Below are 24,443 nucleotides of genomic sequence, written 5' to 3'. Positions count from 1 at the left end.
ACTAAAAGCAAATATCTCTGATGAACAAAGATGCAAAGATCCTCAACAAAACATCAGTAAACAGAATCTGACAATATCTTTTAAAAAATTATTCACAGCAGCTCTTTCTGCCCATGGATTTTTGTTTGTTTGTTTTTTAAATATTTTATTTATTTATTTGACAGAAAGAGATCACAAGTAGGCAGAGAGGCAGGCGGGAGGTGGGGGAGCAGGACCCTGCTGAGCAGAGAGCCCGATGCGGGGCTCAATCCCAGGACCCTGAGATCATGACCTGAGCTGAAGGCAGAGGCTTAACCACTGAGCCACCCAGGTGCCTCTGGTCCCCATGTTTTAATAAAACTACCTTTTTGACACTGAAAAAATATAAAAATTTTAAAAATTTAAAAATAATTCACCACAATAAAGTGGGATTTATTCCTGGGGTACAAGAGTAGTTCAATATTTGCAAATCAATCAAAGTGAAACATCACATCTATAAGAGAAAGGATAAACACCACATGATCATTTCAATATGTAGAAAAAGCACTTGTCGAAGTACAGCATCATTCATGATAAAAACACTCAACAAGGAAGGTTTACAGGGAACATACCTCAACATAATAAAGACCTTATATGAAAAACCCACAGCTAACAACATACTCAATGGGGAAATACTGAAATCCTTTCCCTTAAAGTCAGGAACAAGATAAAGATGTCCACTCTCACCACTGTTATTGAACCTAATACTGGAAGTACTAGCCACAGCAATCAGACAAGAAAAAGAAATAAAAGGCATCCAAATTAGTAAGGAAGAAAGAAAACTGTCACTATTTGCAGATGACATGATACTATATAGAGAAAACCCTAAAGCTGCCAGAAAAAACTACTAGAACTGATAAATGAATTCAGTAAGTTTGCGTGATACAAATTCAATATATAGAAATCTACTGCATTTCTTTAGACTAATAATAAAGCAGTCAAAAGTAAAATTAAGAAAGCAATGCTATTTATAAAGCCATCAAAAAATACTAAAATACCTAGAAACAAACTTAACCATGGAGGTGAAAGACCTGTATTCTGAAAACTATAAAACACTGATGAAAGAAATTAAAGATGACACATGAAATGGATCAGAAGAGCAAATGTTTAAATGTTAATACTACCCAAAGCAATCTACAGATTTAGTGCAATCCCTATCAAAATACCACCAGCATTTTTCACAGAGCTAGAACAAACAATCCTAAAATATGCATGGAACCACAAAAGACCCTAAACAGTCCAAACAACCTTAAAAAAAGAGAAGCAAAGCTTTAGGCACCACAATTCTAGACTTCAAGTTATATTGTGAACTGTAGTGATCAAAACAGTGTGGTACTGGGACAAAAATAGACCTAAATCAATAGAACAGAATGGAAAACTCAAAAATGAACCCACAACTATATGGTCAATGAATCTTTGACAAAATGGGAAAGAATATTCCATGGGGAAAAGACAGTCTTTTCAACAAATGGTGTTGGGAAAACTGGAAAGCAACATGCAAAAGGATGAAACTGGACCACTATACACAAAAATAAATTCAAAATGGATTAAGGACCCAAATGTGAAATAAGAAATCATAAAAATCCTAGAAAAGAACACAAACAGTAATCTTTTTGACATAGGCCTTACTTCTTACTAGATATGCCTCTTGAGGCAAGGGAAACAAAAGCAAAAATAAACTACTGAGACTATGTTACAAAGTTTCAACACAGCAGAGAGAAAACAACCAACAAAACTTATGACAATCTGCTGAATGAGAGAAGCTATTTTCAAATGATATATCTGATAAAGGATTCGTATCCAAAATACATAAAGAACTGGCCCAACTCAACAACACACACACACATTCCAATTTAAAAATGGGCAGAGGACATGAACAGACTTCTCAGAAGAAGACATCCAGATGGCTGGCAGACACATGAAAAGATGCTCAACATCACTCATTGTCAGGAAAGTGCAAATCAAAACTACAATGTGATATCACCTCACACTTGTCAGAATGGCTAAATCAAAAACTCAAGAAAGAACAAATGTTAGCAAGGATGTGGGGAAAAAGGAATCCTCGTGCACTATTGGTGGGAACAGAAGCTGGTGCAGCTAGTGTGGAAAACAGTATGGAGGTTCCTCAGAATATTAAAAATGGAACTACCCTACCATTCAGCAATCATGCCACTGGGCATTTACCCAAAGAATACAAAAACACTAATTCAAAGGGATATATGCACCCCTATGTTTATAGCAGCATTATTTACAATAGCCAAATTATGGAAGCAGACTAAGTGTCCATTGATAGCTGAATGGATAAAGGAGATGTGGTATATACATACAATGGAATATTATTCAGCCATTAAAAAAAGAAGGAAATCTTGCCACTTGCAACAATGTGGATGGAGCTGGAGAGTGTAATGCTAAGCAAAATAAACCAGCCACAGAAAGTCAAATATCATAGAATTTCATTCATACGGGGAATTTAAGAAATAAAATAAATGAACAAAGGGGAAAAAAATCAGATAAACCAAAAAAAACCAGATTCTTAACCATAGATAACAAAGAGATGGCTACTGGAGAAGAGGTAGGTGGGGGTAATAGGTGAAATAAATGAAGGGGATTAAGAGTCCACTTATCTTGATGAGCACTGACTAATGGATGGAATTGCTGAATCACTGTATTATATACAGTGTGTATATACAGTGTATATACACTGTATATATGATACACCACTCTATGTTAACTACACTGGAATTAAAATAAAATATAAATAAATAGGTGATAGGTAGATTGATAGGGAAAACTGAATATTTATTTGCTAAAAACTATATATTTTAGATAATACGTTGCATCAAATCTGAATTCTGATTCCTACCCCCAGCAGCCATTGTCATTGCTGTTTGCCCATTTATTTAGTGATTTGTTTGGATGCATTTTGTAGTCTGTCTTTCCTGCAGTGTGTAGCTGCTGATATCTGCTGAGTTTTTTTTTTTTTGAACTTTTGTTTTTTCTTTTTAAGCCTCGTTTCATAGAGGCTACTACTGAGTAAGCATAGCTTAATGGTCAGCCTGTAATTGATCAGAAGTTGTGCTTAAACATTTTTAGCTATTAAGACTTCCACCCTTTGCAAATCAATCTGGTGGGGTTTGAGGAACACATTTGACATTCAGGCAGTTTACAAGTTAGCCCAAGCTTTTATTTCCTTTGTGTGCAGGACCTCATACTCATCCTGGGATAAATGGGGCCCTGTCTGGTGTCTTCAGAGCATGTGTGCAGGTCTGTGCAAGTACACAGTCTTACAGACTTCAGGAATCTGTGAAAACCCACTCTGCCTGTCTTGTTCTTCAGATCCCTCTGTTATATTTCTGGCTGGTTTGCCAGTCTGTTGCTTTCTCCAGCCTATACAGAGATTTCAGATTACATGTGATATTTGCCAAATTCCCTTTTTTCTAACCAAGGTTCCACATTTTCTTAAATTAATGCTTCTCAATTTGTTGTTTGCCTTTGGTCACCTTTGAGTCCCTAAGGAGTTGTCTTTGAGAAGCAAAGCATTGTTTTTTGTAGGGAGAGTTATCCAAGCTCCCCATTCAACCATTCTGAAAGTCTCTACAATTGTTTATTCATTATTGTACAAGATTCTTTATCCATAAAAATAGTGCAATTTTCAAATAGCTCTGAAATAAAGAGGAATTTATGTCTTAAAATATAAGGCAAAGATTGTTTCTTCATTGCCGCAAAGCACAAAACAAAACAAAATCGGTCAAAATCATTTTTAATATTCAACTCATAAAATAACAAATATTGGGTGATCTGAAGTCCTTGGTCACTATGAGGCACTTCTGTTTTCATATTTTTGTCTTAAAGTTGTCTTATGTTTTTGACGCAAATTTATTTACCTATCCCTGTCTTATGCCTATCCTACCTTAAGGCTTAAAATACTCTCCTATGTATCCTTTTATAAGTTTATATTTTATGTTCAGGCCATCAATCTATTTATAAATTTACATTTATAAAAGTTGTGAGGTGAAGTTCTAATTTTTTTTCTTAAATGGAAAACCAGTTTTCTTAATACGATTCATGGAGTACTTTATCCTTTCTGCCCTGTCAAAAACTAGATTCCCATATATACTTGTAATTTTTTTGGACTCTTTATTCTGATCTATTGATCTGCTTGTCAATTTTTGCTTCATTATCACATCTTTTTAAAGATTTTATTTATTTATTTGACACACAGAGAGAGAAATCACAAGTAGGCAGAGAGGCAGGCAGAGAGAGAGGGAGAAGCAGGCTCTTCACTGAGCAGAGAGCCCAATGTGGGACTCGATCCCAGGACCCTGGGATCAGGACCTGAGCTGAAGGCAGATGCTTAACCCACTGAGCCACCCAGGCGCCCCCACATCTTTTTAATTACTACACCTCTATGGTATATTTTGATTATCTGGTAGGGCAAGTCTCCTGCCATTGTTATTTTGCAAAATTGTCTCAGGTATTCTTGTACATTTTTCCCTTCCAAGGGATTTTTAATTATTTTTTCTAAATTAATATTCATCCCAAGAGATTTTTAGAATCAATGTGTTGAACTCTGTTAAAAATATCATTAGGATTTTGACTGGGATTAAATTTATAAACTTTTGAAGGTAGTTGGCATCTTTATAATATTGATTATACCATACTGAAATACATTATTTTTATCACTTTGTACAGATATTCTTTTATGTCCATCAGTAAAGTTTTATATTTTTCTTCATCTAGACTTTATACATTTATTGCTAGTTTTCTCCCTTTAGGCAATTGATAGTTCTAAGAGTTATTGTAACTGGCATCTTTTCTTCATTATATTTTCTAGCAGATTATTGCTGGCATATGAAAACACTATTGCTTTTTTGTATGTTGCTCTTGAATTTTGCCACTTTGCTTAATTATTTTTGATTGGTTCTAATGGTTTCTCAGTTGATTATCTTGGATTTTTTAATGTAAACAATCATATTGTTTACAAATAACTATAGTTTTGTATTTCCCTAGTATTGTCATTTTACCACTTCAAGTGAAATAGAGGTCCATTTTGGTCCAATTACGCTCCCATTTTATAATTAAGTTATCCTAAATATCCTTTACATACATTGTGAACCATATCAGACAATAAAATTTTGTTTTCAATAATATATCAATTTCTTAAAACTTAAAAGTATTTCTAAACATAATTTTTAAGACTCAGAAGAAGATGTATAGTCTATTATACTTACCTGTTCTGTTGGTATTTCTTTTTCTTGATGTTCCAAGTTTTCTTTCATTGTCATTTCCTTTCTATATAAGAACTTCTTTTGGTCATTTTTTAATGCATGATGCCATTGACCTCCTTTTTTATAACAACTCAAATCCAAACATTCTGTTTCAGCCATTCTTGAACCCATAAACATGGACCAGAAATGTTATTTTTTCCACAGTTTGGCGACCGTGGCCATTGCTGCTATAAACATTGGGGGTACAGATGGCCCTTCTTTTCACGACATCTGTATCTTTGGGGTAAATACCCAGGAGTGCAATGGCAGGGTCATAGGGAAGTTCTATTTTTAATTTCTTGAGGAATCTCCACACTGTTCTCCAAAGAGGCTGCACCAACTTGCATTCCCACCAACAGTGTAAGAGGGTTCCCCTTTCTCTGTGGAGAGCCATTCAGCAGATGCAAGGAGTCACATAGACGGCAGTGCCTGTAGATTGAGGAAATGAGAATGATTGGTTTAGGAGGATGTGGGTGCGCTCGTGGCTGACGCATGAGCAGCACCAGGAGCCAAGAGAGAAACGCATGATCACCGCTAGAGAACAATAGAGTCCTGTATGGTTACATAAGAGTGCCACGAGGACGCTGCGTGCGCGGCATTGTGATTGGGCGAGAGGAGGGGTAAACGCGCGTGCATAAATATCGCTGTGTGCTTGGTTGGGCGCGGCCGCCATTATTAAAAAAAGAAGCTTGCCACTCACCTCGTCTGCGGGTCGTTCTTGCGGGCCGAGAACGACATTTCTCCACATCCCTTCCAACACATGTTGTTTCCTATCTTGCTAATTTTGGCCATTCTAAGTGGTGTAAGGATGTGGTTTTAATTTGAATCTCCCTGAGGGCTAGTGATGATGAACATTTTTTCATGTGTCTGATAGCCATTTGTATGTCTTCATTGGAGAAGTGTCTGTTCGTATCTTCTGCTCATTTTTTAATATGATTGTTTGTTTTGTGTGTGTTGAGTTTGAGGGGTTCTTTATAGATCTTGGTTATCAACCTTTTGTCTGTACTGTCATTTGCAAATATCTTCTCCCATTCCGTGGGTTGCCTCTTTGTTTTCTTGACTGTTTCCTTTGCTGTGCAGAAGCTTTTGATTTTGATGAAGTCCCAAAAGTTTATTTTTGCTTTTTTTGAACCAAGATGCCCTTCAACGGATGAATGGATAAGGAAGATGTGGTCCATATACACTATGGAGTATTATACCTCCATCAGAAAGGATGAATACCCAACTTTTGTAGTAACATGGACGGGACTGGAAGAGATTATACTGAGTGAAATAAGTCAAGCAGAGAGAGTCAATTATCATATGATTTCACTTATTTGTGGAGCATAACAAATAGCATGGAGGACATGGGGACTTAGAGAGGAGAAGGGAGTTGGGGGAAATTGGAAGGGGAGGTGAACCATGAGAGACTATGGGCTCTGAGAAACAATCTGAGGGTTTTGAAGTGGTGGGGGGTGGGAGGTTGAGGTACCAGGTGCTGGGTATTATAGAGGGCACGGATTGCATGGAGCACTGGGTGTGGTGCAAAAATAATAAATACTGTTATGCTGAAAATAAATAAAAAATAAATTCAAAAAATTAAATAAATAAATAAGAAATGTTATTTTTTCACCAGATAGTGGCAACTGACTGAGATAGACAAGGCAATGAGCACTAATCTGGCATACGGGTTAAGAAAGACAGTTCCCCTAGTGACAAATTTTGTTAACTTTCCTTATCTGAAAATGTCTTTATTTTACCTTCATTCTTAAAGAATACTTTTTCAAGCTTTTATTTAAATTCCAGTTAGTTGACATGCAATGTAATATTAGTTTCAGGTATAGAAGTCAGTGATTTATCACTTACATACAACACCCAGTGCTCATCACTGTAAGTGCCCTACTGAAGGATACTTTTGATAGATAATTCTGTGTTGGTCATCTTTTTTTATTCAGAACTTAAAAAGTATTAGGCCACTTCCTTTGGCCTCCATGGCTTCTGATGAGAACTCTACTATCATTTGAATCTATGATCTTATATAGATTTTAAGATTTTTTTGTCTTTAGTTTTCTAAAGTTGTTTTTAAGACTTTATTTATTTATTTATGGGGGTGGGGAGAGAGCACAAGTGAGGTGAAGAGCAGAAGGAGAAGGAGAATCAGGTTCCCTGCTGAGCAGGGAGTCCAATGTGGGGCTTGATCCCAAGACCCCGATATCATGAACTGAGCCGAAGGCAGACACTTAAGCAACTGAGCCACCCAGGTGCCCCATAGTTTTCAGAAGTTTTATTATGAAGTGTCTGGCCATGAGTTTCTTTGCGTTTATCCTGTTTTGTTCTCTCTCAGCTTCTTGAATCTGTATGCTGTATCTTTTGGCAAAATTGGGGAGGGGGCAGAAATTCAGCCATTAATTTCTTCTAATATTTTCAGCTTCACTGTTAGCTTTTCCTTCTGGGACTCTGATGATATGAATGTTGTAACTTTTATCATTGTTCCACATGTCTGTAGAACATGTCCACATGCCTGTCCGTTTAAAAAAAAAAAATCTGTCTTGCTTCTGTTGGTTTTACTGGATGATTTCTATTGATCTAGATCAATGATTCTTCTCTTTATTGTCCCCATTCTGTCATTATAATGAGATTTAAAAAAATTTGTTATTATATTTTTCAGTTCTAAAATTTCCATTTGACTTTTCTTTATATTTTGATTTCTTTGCTTGGGACTTTCTATTTTTCATTTCTTTTAAGACTATTTGATGTTTACAAGAAACTCATTTCAAATATGATAGAAGTAGATTAAAAATAGGGGAGGAGCTTGGAAAGGTGGCAGAGTAGGAGGACCTTAAGCTTACTCTTTCCCATATTTACAACTAGATATCACTCACATCTGTGTAAATATACCAGAGACTAAGCTGAAGACTGGCAGAACAAACTCCACAACTAAATGAAGAGAAGAAGCCCCATCTTAGAGGTTAGAAAGGGCAGACACATGGTCAGAAGCAGCCGTCAGGAGGGAGGGAGCTGCAGGTGCAGAGAGGGGAGAGAAACAGGGCCTCCCACCAGGGAGCCCACAGGGGTTAACAAATCCCCATAAAGTCATGTTTTAAAAACCAGAACCTGAATTCTGTGACTTTGTATAACCAGTGGAACTTGGAGCATGGAACTTTAAAAGTCAGCTGACTCAGCACTGCCCAAGTCTAGAGGGCAAGTGATAGTGGGGTCCCTGCCCTTAAAGAGACACCAGGTGCCTGCACAGTTTGCACAACACAGGGGGAAAACAGTAGAAGATACGTTTATAATGATTTTAGAGCATGTTTGGGAACTTCTCCAGGAACACAGGAACTTGCAGGTGCCATTTTTCTCCTCTGCCTACCTGCATGAAAACAGAGCCACCCCAAGCACACATTCTCCTAAGAACCTGCCATAATCCAAGCCTGGTAACCTTGGCCCTGAGACCAGTCCAAATTTTGGTAACACTGTGCACATGCCCTGCACAGCCACCTTGCACATACACACATCGCCTCTGGCCACCACATTTCAGGGAATCTGGCCTATTTCGCTAATACTGCTGCCTTGTCCCTGAGCCCTCCTGTGGTGACGCTCCCTTCAAACCAGATGGCCTCGGTCTCCCTAACACCATGGAGAGCAAGATTGCCCACAACAGGCAGAGGGTCAGTTCTGATGGCTGGACTGAAAGAAAAAGCAGCTCAGATACATCAGGATGAAAGCAACACATATAAGAGATAGATTTGAAGCGCCAGATCCTGGGGAATGGGGGGCCCTGCACTGCACAGAACTAGAACAAACAATCCTAAAATTGGTATGGAACCACAGAAGACCTTAAAGAGCCAAACAATCTCGAAAAAGAAAAAGCTGGAGGTATCATAATTCCAGAATTCAAGTTATATTTAAAAACTGTAGTAATCAAAACAGTATGGTACTGGGACAAAAATAGACACATAGATGAACAGAAGAGTAAAAAGTCCAGAAATAAGCCCATATATACATGGAATTTTTGACAAAAGAGGAAAGAATGTGCAATGGGAAAAAGAGAGTCTCTCCAACAAATGGTGTTAGGTGAACTGGGCAGGAAATGCAAAAGAATGAAACTGAATCACTGGCTTACGCCATACACAAAAATTAATTCAAAATGAATCAAGGACCTTGGGGCACCTGGGTGGCTCAGTTGGATAAGCATCCAACTCTTGATTTCAGTTCAGTTCATGATCTTGGGGTTGTGGGATGGAGCCCCACATTGGGCTCCATGCTGGGCATGGGACCTGCTTGGGACTCTCTCTCCCTCTCCTTCTGCCCCTCTCCCCCAAAATAAATAAATAAAAATCTTCAATAATATTTTTTTTTTAAAAAAAATGGATCCAGGGGCGCCTGGGTGGCTCAGTGGGTTGAGCCGCTGCCTTCGGCTCGGGTCATGATCTCAGGGTCCTGGGATCGAGTCCCGCGTCGGGCTCTCTGCTCAGCAGGGCCTGCTTCCTCCTCTCTCTCTGCCTGCCTCTCTGCCTACTTGTGTTCTCTCTCGGTCAAATAAATAAATAAATAAAATCTTTAATAATTAAAAAAAAATGGATCCAGGATCTAAATGTGAAACCTGAAAATATAAAAATCCTAAAAGAGAGCATAGGCAGTAGTTTCTCTGACATTGGCAGTAGTAGTAGCTTCTTTCTTTTTTAATGATGTATTTATTTATTTTAGAGGAGGCAGGGGCAAAGTGAGACCTGCAGCCCTCAGCACAGAGCTTGATGCAGGGCTTGATCTCATGACCCTGAGATCACAACCTGAACTGAAACCAAGAGTTGGATGCTTAACTGATGGCTCCACCCAAGCACCCCAGTAGCAACTTCTTTCTAGGTTAGTCTCTTGAGGCAAGGGAAAGAAAAGCAAAAACAAGTGATTGAGACTACATCAAAATAAAAAGCCACTATTTAATAAAGGGAACAATCAACCAAACTAAAAGCAATCTATGGAATGGGAGAAAATATTTGCAAAAGGCATATCTGATAAAGGGTTAGTATCCAAAATACACAAAGAACTTATATAACTCAACACCCAGAAAATAAATAATCTAGTTAAAAAATGTGCAGAACACATGAACAAACTCCATGAAGACATCCAAATGTCCAGTGGACACATGAAAAGATGCTCACCATCAGTCATCATCAGAAAAATGCAAATCAAAACTACAATGACATACCACCTCACACCTGTCAGAATAGATAAAATCAACAACACAAAAAACAACAGGTGTTGGTGAGAATGTGGAAAAAAAGAAACTCTCGTGCACTGTGGGTGGGAAATCAAACTGGTGCAGCCATTATGGAAAACAGTATGGACTTTCCTCAAAGAGTTAAAAATAGAACTACCCTATGATCCAGTAATCGCACTACTTGATATTTATCCAAAAACTACAAAAACACTAATTCAGGGACACCTGGGTGACTCAGTCAGTTAAGCGTCTGCTTTCAGTTCAGGTAGTGATCTCAGGGTTCTGGGATCAAGACCTGAGTCACAGTCTCTGCTCAGCAGGAAGTCTGCTTCTCCCTCTCCTTCTATGCTCTCTCTCCCTCGCAAATAAATAAATAAAACCTATTAAAATTGTTTTAAAAACATTAATTCAAAAAAATACATGCACCCTGATGTTTATAGCAGCATTATTCACAATGTCCAAGGTAAGGAAGCAGCCCAAGTGTCCATCAACTGATTAATGGATAAAGAAGAAGTGGTATGGAGCGCCTGGGTAGTTCAGTGGGTTAAGCAGCTGTCTTTGGCTCAGGTCGTGATCTCAGGGTCCTGGGATCGAGCCCCGCATCGGGCTGAGCAGAGCGGGGAGCCTGCTTCCCCCTCTCTCTCTGCCTGACTCTCTGCCTACTTGTGATCTCTCTCTCTGTCAAATAAATTTTTAAAAATCTTTAAGAAAAAGTGGTATATATACATATATATACACAATGTATTATTAATCAGCAATAAAAAGAATGAAATATTGCCACTTGCAACAATATAGATGGAGCTAGAGAGTATGATGTTAAGCAAAATAAGTCAGTCAGAGAAAGAAAAATACCATATGATCTCACTCATATCTGAAATTTAAGAAACAAAACAAATGACCAGAGGGGGGGGAGAAAGAGTGGCAAACCAAGAAACAGGTATTTGGGGGGGGAGGGGGAATGGGTGAAATAGGGGATGGGAATTAAGGGGCACATTTGTTATAATGACCACTGGGTGTCATATGGAAGTGTTGAATTACTATATTGTACACCAAAACTTATATTACACTATATGTTAATTAATTGGAATTTAAATTAAAACTAAAATAAAGAACAGTAAGAAGTTATTTAAAAATAAGAGGTAGAGCTGCAGTGTAGATATGATATGATCTCAGTGATGGATATTTAACCATAAAAAGCAAGAGACTATGACTATAGTATGATACCATTTGTGAGGTTTTTTTCTCCCTGGACAATATACAAAGACTGCCAAAAGTAAAATTACATTTGATGTGTGCCTGGGTGGCTCAGTAGGCTCAGCATTTACTCTTGGTATCAGCTTAGGTCAAGATCTCAGGGTCATGTGATCGAGCCTCTCGCCTTCCCCCATTCACACTCTAAATTAATTTTAAAAATCTTTTTTTTTAAGTAAAATTATATTAGGATAGAAAGACTAGAGTTCGGGGTGCCTGGGTGGCTCAGTGGGTTAAGCCGCTGCCTTCGGCTCAGGTCATGATCTCAGGGTCCTGGGATCGAGTCCCGCATCGGGCTCTCTGCTCAGCAGGGAGCCTGCTTCCTCCTCTCTCTCTCTCTCTGCCTGCCTCTCTGCCTACTTGTGATCTCTCTCTGTCAAATAAATAAATTTTAAAAAAAATCTAAAAAAAAAAAAAAAGAAAGACTAGAGTTCTAGGAGTAGGAGATTTTCATTTTAAATTCTATTTATCAGAACTTCATGTGGGATGCCTGGGTGGCTCAGTCAGTTAAGTGACTGCCTTCTGGAATCAAGCCCCATGTTGGGCTACTTGCTCAGTGGAGAATCTGCTTCCTCCTCTCCCTCTGCCTGCCAGTCTGCCTACTTGTTCTCTCTCTCTCTCTCTCTCTCTCTCTCTCTCTCTCTCTCTCTCCCTGTCAAATAATTAAATAAAATCTTAAAAAAAGGAACTTCACAAATATTTTATCATGTGTGCTTATAGCTTCTAAGTAAAACCCCAAAACACCATCAAAGAAGTCATCTCCAGACTTGAAAAGTCTGGTCCGTGAACCAGGTTAAAAACATTTTATTTAGGGGCGCCTGGGTGATTCAGTGGGTTAAACACTCTGCCTTTGGCTCAGGTCATGATCCCAGGGTCCTGGGATCAAGCCCTGCATCAGGCTCCCCTGCTCTCTCTCTCTCTGCCTGCTCTCTGCCTACTTGTGATCTCTGTCTGTCAAATAAATAAATAAAATCCTTAAAAAAAAAAAAACCTTTATTTTAGGTGAAAGAATTTTCCAAAGTATTCAATGTTGCATTTCTTCAGTCTGGTAGTTCTTCAAAATCAAGAGCTCTATGGAGACATTTGCAGCAAGGTTTACACCCTGGAAAGTCACCATTGGGCAAATAATCTTTAGCAAACAAAGGCCATATGAGTGCTAGAACATTAGGGGATAGCTTTAAGTAAGCAACTCTAGGTTTTTTCCTTTTTTTAACTTCTTATTTCTTAATTATTACGGGCTCACAAGAAGTTGCAAAATTAGCACAGAGAGATCCTGCATCCCTTTTCCCAGTTTCCCCTAATCGTGCCATCTTATATAAGTAAAGTGCATATCAAAACCAGGAAATTAATTGGCTCAATACAATTATCTAGACTACAGCTCTTACTCAGATTTCACCAGTTTTTGCACATACTCATTTTTTGGTGTATCTTTGTGTCTAATCTATTACATTTTATCACATATGCAGATGGATATAATCATCACCACAATCAAGTGACAGACGTGTTCTGTCACAATAAAGGAACTCCTTAGGCTGCCACTTCATAATTACACACTCCCTCTCCTCCCCTATCTGTTCTTAGCTGTTCTCCATCTCTATAATTTTGTCATTTTGAGAATGTTGTATGAATGGAATCACAGAGTATGTAATCTTTTGGGGTTACCTTTCTTTTACTCAGCATGAGTCCCTAGAGATCCATCCCTGTTTTTGCCTGCATCAGTAGTTATTTCTTTTTATTGCTAAATAGTAATTCATTGTATGGATGTATAATAATTCATTTAATCATTCACCCATTGAAGGAAGCTTGTTTCCAGTTTGGGGCTATTATTACACATAAAGCTGCCATCAGTAGGGACAACTGGGTGGCTCAGTCGGTTAAGTGTCCACTTTCAGCTCAGGTCATGATCCTGGGGTCCTGGAATGGAGCCCTACATCAGGCTTCCTGCTCAGCGCGGAGTCTGCTTCTCCCTCTGCCACTCTCCCTGCTTGTGCGCGCTCTCTCTCTCTCTCTAGCTCTCTTAAATAAATAAATAAATTATATATATATATATATATATATATATATATATATATATATATATTTTTTTTTTTTTTAAATGCCAGATTATTTTCCAGAGTAGTTCTAACATTTTCCATTCCCACCAGGAATGCATAAAAATTTCAATGGCTCCTTTTCCTGGTCAGCACTTGGTATTGTCAGTGTTTTTCATGTTAGTCATTATAATAGGTGTGTAGTGATATTTCATTATGATTTTATTTTGCATTTCACTAATAAATAGTGGTGTTAAAAATCTCCTCATGAGTTTTTAGATCCATATCATCTCCTTTGGTAAAATGTCTGCTCAAGTCTTTTGCCAATTTTTGAATCAGAGAGATTACCTTCTGGTGAATTTAGAGAATTATTTGTATATTGTGTACACAAGTCCTTTGTTGAATTTGGGATTTGCAAATATTTTTTTTCCAGTTTACAGCTTGTCTTGTTATCATCCTAACATGGTTTATTCACTGAGAAGAAGTTTCTAATCTTAAAAAAGGTCAATTTATTTTTAAATGTATTGTGTTTTTGATGTCATATTTAAGAACTATTCCTCTTATGCAAGTCACAAAGATTTTCTCCTGTGGTCTCTTTAAAAAATTTTACACTTTTACATTTTACAATTAAATCTATGATTCATTTGAGTTCATCTTTGTTTAAGATAAGAGAGTCAGATAGAGGCTCATATTTGGGGGGGGTTTGATGTCTAATTATTATAGCACTATTTGTTAAAAAGACTATCCTTCCTTCATTGGATTGTTTTTGCCTCTTTGTCAAAAATTAGTTGAGTGTATTGGTGTGTGTCTATTTCTGGGTTCTGTATTTTGTTCCATAGTTCTGTGGGTCTGTGCTTCATCCAATACCACAGTGTCTTGTTGATGGTAGCTGTACAATAAGCCTTAAAACCTGACAGTGAGATTCCTTCAACTTTATTTCTCCATTTCAATACTGTCTTAACTATTTTAGCATCTTTGCCATTCCAGATAGGTTTTCAGATAAGCTTGTCTTTATCCACAAAAAATCCAATGAATCTACAAATCAGTTTGGGGAGATTTAATACCTTTACAATGCAGAGCCTTCCAATCTATACATGGCACATCTCCATTTATTTAAATCTTCTTTGATTTCTTTCATCAAGGTTTCATAGCTTTCAATATACAGATTCTGCTCATGTTTTCTTAGATTTATATTTAAGTATGTTTGAGGTTCTTTTTTCTTTTATTTTTGGCAAAATGTTTGTAAGTGCATTGTGTTTTTAATTTTGGTTGCCAGTAGTTCATTGATGGTATAAAGAAATAGATTGACTTTTTGTTTGTTGACCTTGTTTCTTGTGATGGTGTTAAACTTCATTAGTTCTTGGAGTTCTTGTAGACTACTTGGGTTTGTTCACATAGTAAATCATGTCATCTACAAAAAGGGGCAATTTTATTTCATCTTTTCTTATACATATGCCTTATATTTCCTTTTCATGCCTGTATCACTGGCTAAGACTTTTAGTAGTATGATAAGATAGAGTGACGAAAATTTACTTCTTTGACTTGTTCCTGATCTTAGGTGAAAAGCATTCAGTATTTCACTATTAAGTATGACATTAGCTATAGTTTCTATATAGATGCTCTTTATCAAGTTGAGGAAGTTCTCTTTTATTCTGAGTTTTCTGAGAGTTTTTATCAGGAATGAATGTTAAATTTTGTCAAATGCATTCTCTGCATCAATTAATATAATTATATGATTTTTTTTCTTTAGCCTGTAAATAAGGTGGATTACATTAATTGATTCTCAAGTATTGAATGAGCCTTGCATTTCATGTATAAACCACACTTGATCATGGTGTATAATTATTTGCATGTATTTCTGAATTCTGTTTGCTGATATTTTGTTATGAAGCCTTGTGTCTATGTTCTGAGGGATGTTGATCTATGGTTTCTTCCTTTTTAAAAAAAAGCATCATCTTAGGTTTTGACATCAGAGTGATGTTAGCCCCATAAAATTAATTGGGAAGCACTTCCCCCTCTTCTATTTTCTGGAAAAGGTTTTCTAAAACTGATGTTAATTCTTCCATACGTGTTTGGATTCATACTCTAGAAAAGCCATCTGGGCTTGAAGCTATCTCTGTCCAAAGCTTTAAAGATTATGGTAAGTCTTTTAGTTAGGGTGCCTTGGCTGCTCAGTTAAGCAGTTGCCTTCAGCTCAGGTCATGATCCTGGGGTCCAAAAATCGAGCCACACCTCGGGCTCTCTGCTCAGTGGGGTGCATGCTTCTCCCTCTGCCTCTGCCCCCTGCTCAGCTCTCTCTTGCCCACTCTTTCTATCAAATACATTAATAAAATCTAAAAACAAAAAAGTCTTCTAATCACTGTAGGACTATTAAGATTATCTATTTCACCTTGGGTGAGTTTTGACAGTGCATGTTTTTCCAGAAGCTGGCCCAGTCCACATTATCTGATATTAGTATAACCATGATCAGTGTATCTTTTTTTGATCAGTGTATCTTTTTTTTTTTTGATCAGTGTGTCTTTTTCTATACATTATTTTTTTAAGATTTTGTTTATTTGAGAGAGAGAGAGAAAGCTAGCACATGAGTGGGGGATGCAGAGGGAGAGTGAGAAGCAGACTCCCCACTCAGCAGGAAGCCTGATCCGGGGCTCAATCCCAGGACCCTGAGATCATGACCTGAGCTGAAGACAAACATTTAACTGACTGAGCCACCCAGACACCCCTCTTACACATTATTTTTAACCTACTTCTTTTCAATAATGTTTTTTAATTCCAGTATAGCTAACATACTATAAGTGTTATATTAGTGTTATATAACAAGTGTTAAATATTTTATTATTATATAATAAGTGTTATGTAATAATATAGCTAACATAGAGTAAGTGTTATATTAGTTTCAGGTACATAAAATAATGATTCATCAGTTCCATATATCACCTGGTACTCATCACAACAAGTGCACTCCTGAATCCCCATCACCTATTTAACCCATCCCCCTACTCATCTCCTCTGGTAACATCAGGTTGTTCTCTATAATTAAGAGTCTGTTTCCTGGTTTCTCTTTCTCTCTTTTTCCCCCTCTTTATTCATTTGTTTCTTAAGTCCCACATATTGAGTGAGATCATATGGTATTTGTCTTTCTCTGACTGACTTCTTTCACCTAGCATCATACTCTCTAGCTCCATCCATGTCATTGCAAATGGGAAGATTTCATTCTTTTTATGGCTGGGTAATATTCCACTGTATATACTTACATATATATGTATGTATATATGTGAGATATATATATAAAACTCATATATATATATATATATATATATATATATATATATATATATATCACACCTTCTTTATGCATTCATCAATCAATGGACACTTGGGTTTTTTCCACAATTTGGTCATTGTAGATTATGCTGCTGTGAATATCAGGGTGCATGTATCCCTTTGAATTAGTGTTTTTGTATTATTTGGGTAAATACCTAGTAATGCCATTGATAGATCTTAGAGAACTTCTATTTTTTTAATTTTTGAGGAACCTCCATACTGTTTTCCAGAGTGGCTGCACCAGTTTGCATTCTCACCAACAGTACAAGAGGGTTCCCCTTTTCTCCACAACCTTGCCAACACCTGTTGTTTCTTGTGTTGTCAGTTTTAGCCATTCTGATAGGTGTGAGATGAAACCTCACTGCAGTTTTTATTTGTATTTCCCCAATGATAAGTGATGATGAGCATGTTTTCTTATATTGGCCATCTATATGTCTCCTTTGGAAAAATGTCTGTTCATGTATTCTGTCCATTTTTAAATTGGATTATTTATTTTTTGGGCATTGAGTTTTATAAGTTCTTCATATATTTCGGATACTAACCCTTTATCAGATATGTCATTTAGAAATGTCTTCTCCCATTCCATAGGTTTGCCTTTTATTTTGTTTACTATTTCTTTCATTGTGTAGAAACTATTCAGTTTGATGTAGTCCCAATGGTTTACTTTTGCTTGTGTCTCCCTTGCCTCAAGAGACATATCTAGAAAAAAGTTGCTATGGCCAATGTCAAAGAGGTTACTACATTCCCCTCTAGTATTTTTATGATTTCCAATATCATATTAAGCCTTTGACCCATTTTGAATTTATTTTTGTGTATAGTTTAAAAAGTGGTCCATTTTCATTCTTTTGCATGTTGCTCTCCAATTTTCCCAACACCATTTGTTGAAGAGACTTTTTCCCATGGAGTATTCTTTCCTGCTTTGTCAAAGATTCACTGACCACATAGTTGTGGGTTCATTTCTGAGTTTTCTATTATGTTCTATTGATCTAGGTGTCTATTTTTGTCCCAGTACCATACTGTTTTGATCACTACACATTCGCAATATAACGTGAAGTCCAGAATTGTGATGCCTGCAGCTTTGTTTTTCTTTTTTAAGGTTGCTTTGGCTATTCAGGGTATTTTGTGGTTCCACAAAAATTTTAGGATTGTTCATTCTAGCTCTTTGAAAAATGCTGTTGACATTTTGATAAGGATTGCAGTAAATGTATAGATTGCTTTGGGTAGCATAGCATTTTAACATTTGTTCTTCCAATCCATGAGCATGGAATGTCTTTCTCTTTCTTTGTGTCATCTTCAATTTCTTTCATCAGGGTTTTTTTTTAAGATTTTATTTATTTATTTGACAGACAGAGATCACAAGTAGGCAGAGAGGCAGGCAGAGAGAGAGAGAGGGGAGCAGTCTCCCTGTTGAGCAGAGAGCCGAATGCGGAACTCGATCCCAGGACCCTGAGATCCTGACCTGAGCCGAAGGCAGAGGCTTAGCCCACTGAGCCACCCAGGTGCCCCTCTTTCATCAGGGTTTTATATAGTTTTTAGAGTACAAGTCCTTCACCTCTTTGGTTAGGTTTATTCCTAGGATCTTACTGGTTTTGGTGCAATTGTAAATGGGATTGTTTCCTTAATTTTCCTTTCTGCTGCTTCATTATTGGTGTATAAAATGCAATAGATGTCTGTACATTGATCTTATATCCTGGGACTTGACTGAATCCATCAATTCTACCAGTTTTATGGTGGAGTCTTTTGGGTTTTCTATACAGAGTATGGTGTCTTCTGCAAATAGTTAAAGTTTGACTTCTTCCTTGCCAATTTGGATATATTTTATTTCTTTTTGTAGTCTGACTGCTGAAGCTAAGTACTATGTACTATGATTAATAACAGTGTTGAAGGAGGACATCCTGTCTTCTTCCTGACGACAGAGGGAAAGCTCTCAAATTTCCCCACTAAGAATGACATTAGCTGTGGGTTTTCATATATGTCTTTATTAAGTTGCAGTACATTCCCTCTAAATCTACTATGTTGAGGGGTTTTATCATGAATGTATGTTTTACTTTGTCAAGTACTTTTTCTGCATCCATTGAAATAATCATATGATTCTTAACTGTCTTTTATTAATGTGGTGCATCACATTGATTTGTGAATATTGAACCACTCTTGCAACCCAGAAATAAATCTCACTTGATCATGGTGAATTAGTTTTGTTTTTTTTTTTAAGATTTATTTATTTATTTGTCAGAGAGAAAGAGAGATCACAAGTAGGCAGAGAGGCAGGCAGAGGCAGAGAGAGAGAGAAGCAGGCTCCCCACTGAGAAAGGAGCCCGAGGTGGGACTCGATCCAGGACCCCGGGATCATGACCTGAGCCGAAGGCAGCTGCTTAACTGACTGAGCCACCCAGGTGTCCCAGTGAATTACTTTTTAATGTATTGTTGGATTCAGTTTGCTAGTATTTTATTGAGAATTTTTGCATCCATGTTCATTAGGAATATTGGCTTTTAGTTCTCTTTTAGTGGAGTCTTCCTTTGGTTTTGGTATCAGGTTAATGTTGGCCTTATAGAATGAATTTGGAAAATTTCTTTCCTTTTCTATTTTTTGGAGTAATTTGAGAAAAATAGATATTAACTCTTCCTTAAATGTTTGGTAGAATCCGCCTGTGAAGCCATCTAGTCCTGGACTTTTGTTTGTTAGGAGTTTTTTGATTACTGCTTCAATTTCATTGCTGATCAATGGTCTTCTCAAGTTTTCTATTTCTTCCTTTTTAGTTTTGGCAGGTTATATGTTTTCAGGACCTTATCCTTTTCTTCCAAGTTGTCCAGTTTGTTGGCATATAGTTTTTCATAATATTCTCTTATAACCAGGGGTGCCTGGGTGGCTCTGTCAGTTAACTGTCTGCCTTCAGCTTGGGTTATGGTCCTAAGGTCCTGGGATTGAGCCCTGTGTTGGGTTCCCTGCCTAGCAGGGTGTCTGCTTTTCCCTCTCCCTCTGTTCATGCTCTATCAAATAAATAAATAAAAATCTTTTAAAAAGTTCTCTTATAATTGTGTATCTGTGGTGTTCGTTGTTATTTATCCTCTCTGATTTGTGATTTTATTTATTGGGGTCCTTTCTCTTTTCTTTTTGATAAGTCTGGCTAGAGGTTTATCAACGTTATTAACATTTTCAAGGAACCAGCTCTTGGTTTCATTGATCTGTTCTATTGTGGTTTTCTTAGTTTCAATATCATTTATTTCTTCTCTGATCTTTATTGTTTCCTTCCTTCTGCTGGCTTTAGGCTTCATTTGTTGTTCATTTTCTTCTAGCTCCATTAGGTGTAAGGTTAGGATGTTTATTTCAGATTTTTCTTGCTTCTTGAGTAGACCTGTATTGCTCTATACTTCCTTTTTAGAACCACTTTTGCTGCATCCCAAAGGTTTTAGATCATTATGTTTTCATTCTCTTTTGTTTCTATATTTTTAAAAATTTCTTCTTTGATTCCCAGTTGACCTATTTATTGTTTAGTAGCATGTTGTTTAACCTCCATGTGTTAGTGGTCTTTCCAAACTTTTTCTTGTGCTTGACTTCTCGTTTCATAGATTGTGGTCAGAAAAGGTGCATGGTATGACTTCTATTTTTTTGGTTTTGTTGAGGCCTGATTTGTGGCTGAATATGTAATCTATTCTGGAGAATGTACCATGTGCACCTGAAAAGAATGTGTATTCTGCTGTTTCATGATGGAATGTTCTGAATGTATATGTTAAGTCCATCTGTTCCAATGTGTTATTGAAAGCTATTGTTTCTTTGTTTATTTTCTGTTTAGATGATCTGTCCATTGATGTACGTTGGGTGTTAAAGTCCCCTAGTTTTCTTTTGTTGTTATCAATTAGTTCCTTTGATTAGGTCCCTAGCCTTCGGTACTGCCTCTTGTTCTTTTTTTTTGTGGTGAAATTTTCCACCTTGTCATTTTGTCCAGATAAGAGTATATGAAGGAGCAAGTAAAATACTAAAAGGGTGGCAAAGACCCCAGGAAAATATGCTTTAACCAAATCAGAGGAGATCCCAAATCGTGGGGGGGAGAAAGGGAATAAAAAGAGGTTCAGAAAAAAAGAGAAACAATTTTAAAAAAGAAAATGAATAAAGAAAAAATATAAAAAAGAAAAATATATATATATATATTAGATAAACTAGTTAAAAAAGTTAAAAAAGAAATGGGTAAAAGTTTAAAAAAATTAGCAGAAGAAGAAAAAGAATTGAAAAAGAAAAAAAATAATAAATTAACTACAAGACTAAAGAATCATGGGGAGAAAGCCATGAGTTCCGTGCTTTGCTTTCTCCTCCTCTGGAATTCTGCTGCTCTCCTTGATACTGAACCTGCACTCCTTGGTAGGTGAACTTGGTCCTGGCTGGATTTCTTGTTGATCTTCTGGGGGAGGGGCCTGGTGTAGTGATTCTCAAGTGTCTTTGCCCCAGGCGGAATTGCACCACCCTTACCAGGGGCCGGGCTGAGTAATCCCCTCGGGTTTGCTTTCAGGAGCTTTTGTTCCCTGAGTGCTTTCCGTAGAGTTCCGGAGGATGGGAATGAAAATGGCGGCCTCCCGGTCTCCAGACCGGAGGAGCCGAGAGCTCAGGACTCCACTCCTCAGTGTGCCCTCAAAGAATAGCGCCCAATTACTCCCGTCTCCCTGGCCTCCGGCCACGCTCCGAGCTCACTGAGCCTGCGACCGGTTCAAGGTAACCCCGAGCTGAGAGCTCACTCCTTGGCTCTGTCTCTGTAGCCGGCTTCCCCGTTCTAATACCTGCAAGCTCTGCGACACTCAGACACCCCCGATCCTTCTGTGACCCTGCGGGACCTGCGGCCACGCTGACCCTGCGTGGGCGTCACCCTGGTTTAGCCTCTGGAGCGATGTCCGTCAGCGGAACAGACTTTAAAAAGTCCCGATTTTGTGCTCTGTTGCTCCACCGCTTGCCGGGAGCCCCCCACCCCCGCCCGCGGTCTATCTTCCCGTCGCTTTGGATTCACTTCTCCACCAGTCCTACCTTTCAGAAAGTGGTTGATTCTCTGTTTCTAGAATTGCTGTTCTTCTTCTCTTCAATCTCCCGTTGGATTTGTAGGTGTTTGCAATCTTTAGGTAAGCTATCTAGCTAATCTCCTGCTACCTGAAGTAGTCTCAGCCTGCTACTTCTCCGCCATCTTGACTCCTCCCCCCAATTAGTTCCTTTATGTTTGTTATTAACTGTTTTATATATTTGGGTGCTCCCATGTCGGGTACATAAATATTTACAGTTGTTACATCTTCTTGTTGGATTGTTCCCTTTATGATTATATAGTGCCTGTCTTTGTCTCTTGTTACAGTCTTTGTTTTAAGGTCTAGTTTGTCTAAGTACTGCTATTACAACTTTATTTTGACATTTGCATAATAAATGTTCCTCCATCTCCAATCTGCAGGTATCTTTATGTCTAAAATGAGTCTCTTGTAGGCTGCATATAGATGGGTCTTATTTTTTATCCATTCTGATATCTTATGTCTTTTCTTTTTTTTTTTTTAAAAGATTTTATTTATTTATTTGACAGACAGAGATCACAAGCAGGCAGAGAGGCAGGCAGAGAGAGAGAGAGAGAGAGGAGGGAGCAGGCTCCCTGCTGAGCAGAGAGCCCGATGTGGGACTTGATCCCAGGACCCTGAGATCATGACCTGAGCCGAAGGCAGCGGCTTAACCCACTGAGCCACCCAGGCGCCCTATCTTATGTCTTTTCATTGGTGGGTTTAGTCCATTTACATTCAAAGTAATTATTGATAGATATGTATTTATTGTCATTTTAGTCCTTGTTTTTCATTGTTTCTGGAGAGTCTCTCAGATCTTTTCTTGGTTTTGTCACTTTTGGTCTCTCCTTTGAGTTCAAAGAGTTCCCTTAATATTTCTTGTAGGCCGGTTTAGTGGTCATGAACTCCTTTAGTTTTTGTTTTTCTGGGAAACTCTTTATCTGTCCTTCTATTCTGAATGATAGCCTTGCTGTATAGAATATTCTTGGCTACAGATTTTTTCATTCAGCACTTTGAATATATCATGTCACTCTCTTCTGGCATGCTAAGTTTCTGTTGAGAAATGTCCAGCTGAACTTCTAGGTCTTCCCTTGTAAATTAAGGACTTCTTTCATCTTGCTGCCTTTAAGTATTTTTCTTTATCATTATATTTTGCAAATTTAATTACAATAGGTACTGATGTTGGCCTGTTTTTGTTGATTTTGATGGGAGTTCTCTGTGCCTCCCGGATCTGGATGCCTGTTTTTGTCCCAAGATTAGGGATGTTTTCAGCTATTATTTCTCCAAATATATTTTCTGTCCCCTTTTCTCTCTCTTCTCCTTCTGGGACTCCTATAATACAAATGTTATTATGTTTGATAGAGTCCCTTAGTTCCCTAAGTCTATTCTCGTGTTGCATAATTATGTCTCTCTTTTGTTCAACTTCATTTTTTTCCCATTAATTTGTCCCCAAGATCTCTAATTCATTCCTCCCTTCTTACAGCCTGCTATTCATCATATCATGCCCATTTCCAGGCTTGTTTATTATATCCTTCATCCTTCTCTGGTTCTTTTTTAACTCTTTTATCTTAGTGGTAAGGGTCTCACTGACATTTTCTATTCTTTTCTTAAGCCTAGTGAGTATCTTGATGATTGTTGGTTTTAATTTTCCATCAGGCATGTTACTTATATCTGTTTTGCTTAGATCTCTGGCCATGGCTTTATCTTGTTCTTTCTTTGGGGATAAATACCTCTGTCTTTGCATTTGGTCTAAGTCCCTGCCTCCTCCTATGTGTTATAAAAGACAGTTATGTCTCCTACTCCTGAAAGTAATGACCTGATGAATAAGAGCCCATGGGGCTCTGGGGTCTGGCATCTGGAACTTCAGGGAATGTCTCTGGTGTGTGCTGCATGAGCTCTGCTGTTGTTTTCTGGCTTCTCTGTCCTTCAGACTAGTCATCTTCAGAGACTCTCCTTTCCTGTTTTGGGCAGTGTTTGGTCCCTGGCCTGAATGTGGTGTGTTTTAACTAGGTGTGCTCTGGTCTGCTTGCAAAATGAGACTGACACCACTTCCACCAAAACTGAGGCCCTGCAGACCACTGCAGAACCACTCTCTGGTCCAGAGATGGAGACATGGTGTGAAAAAGGATTTCTGCTGGTTTCCTGGAGGAGGGGCCCACTATACTGGTTTGAGACAAGCTTGACTGAAAAGGGTGATCCCCACCAGTACAGGGGGCTGGGGCTTGATGTAAGCAAGTTAGGTAGCCAGTATTATTGCTGTGCTATTCTCTGCAAGTAGCTCTGTATTTATGCTGAGGTGTGGGGGAGGAAAATGGGATCAACCAGCTTCTTTGTTCCCAGAGG

Source organism: Mustela lutreola, chromosome X, assembly GCF_030435805.1.
Source record: "Mustela lutreola isolate mMusLut2 chromosome X, mMusLut2.pri, whole genome shotgun sequence".
Taxonomy (NCBI): domain Eukaryota; kingdom Metazoa; phylum Chordata; class Mammalia; order Carnivora; family Mustelidae; genus Mustela; species Mustela lutreola.
The sequence above is the reverse complement of the archived record's forward strand: the minus strand, read 5'-3'. Positions refer to the sequence as shown.